This window comes from Nannospalax galili, unplaced genomic scaffold, assembly GCF_000622305.1.
Source record: "Nannospalax galili isolate Female #2095 unplaced genomic scaffold, S.galili_v1.0 scaffold198, whole genome shotgun sequence".
NCBI lineage: Eukaryota > Metazoa > Chordata > Mammalia > Rodentia > Spalacidae > Nannospalax > Nannospalax galili.
Window position 1 is genome coordinate 780,941 of NW_008341748.1, and position 1,078 is coordinate 782,018.

Genomic DNA, 1,078 nt, shown 5'->3' on the forward strand with positions numbered 1-1,078 from the left:
AATACTCAGGCTGAAATGAAGAAGGAAATGAAACACTCAGTCAGCCAATTCAAAACTACAGGAGAAAGCCTCACAAATAGGATGAATGAAATGGAAAACATAATATCAAGACTGGAAGATAAAGTGGATGAATTAGACCACTCAATCAAAGATTATGAAATTTTTTTTTAAAACACAGGAATGGAATATACAAGAAGTGTGTGACACCATAAAAGAAACAAACCTACAAATCATAGGCATCCAGGAAGGAGAAGAATCTCAAGATAATGGTATGGAGCATGTCTTTAACAGAATCATAGAAGAAAATTTTCCAAAATTAAAAAAAATGCCCCTACAAATACAAGCATATAGAACACCAAACAGACAGGACCAGAAAAGAAACTCTCCACAGCACATCATAGTAAAAACACTAAGCATACAGAACAAATAAACATACTGAAAGCTGCAAAAGAGAAGCAACAAGTCACATATATATATAAAAAAAAAAACATTAGGATTACAGGTGACTTTTCAGTGCAAACTGTGAAAGCCAGAAGAGCCTGGACCAAAGCATTTGCAATTTTAAATGACCACAGATGCCAACACAGATTACTATACCCAGCCAAAATGTCTATTATAGTCAAAGGGGAAGGAAAAATCTTCCATGACATAAATAAGCTGAAGGAATTCATGTCCACAAAACGAACTCTTCAGAGAGTTCTGAAAGCAATACAAAAAGCTGAAGAAAGAAATGACTACCCAAGGTGCGGAAAGAAATCCAATGAAGCTATAACTGTTGAAAAGTACAGCTACATCATGAATGTAAACAGAAATAAAAATGACAGGATTCAATACACATCTTTCATTAAAAACTTTAAATATTAATGGACTGAACTCCCCAGTCAAAAGACACAGACGGTGAATGGATTAAGAAAAAAAAAGCCATCTTTTTGTTGTCTGCAAGAAACTCATCCTACTTTCAAGGACAGGCACTATCTCAAGGTGAAAGGATGGAAAAAAATATGCCAAGCGAATGGCACTAAGAAAGAATCAGGCATTGCAATTCTAATATCTGACAAAATAGACTTTAAAACTAATC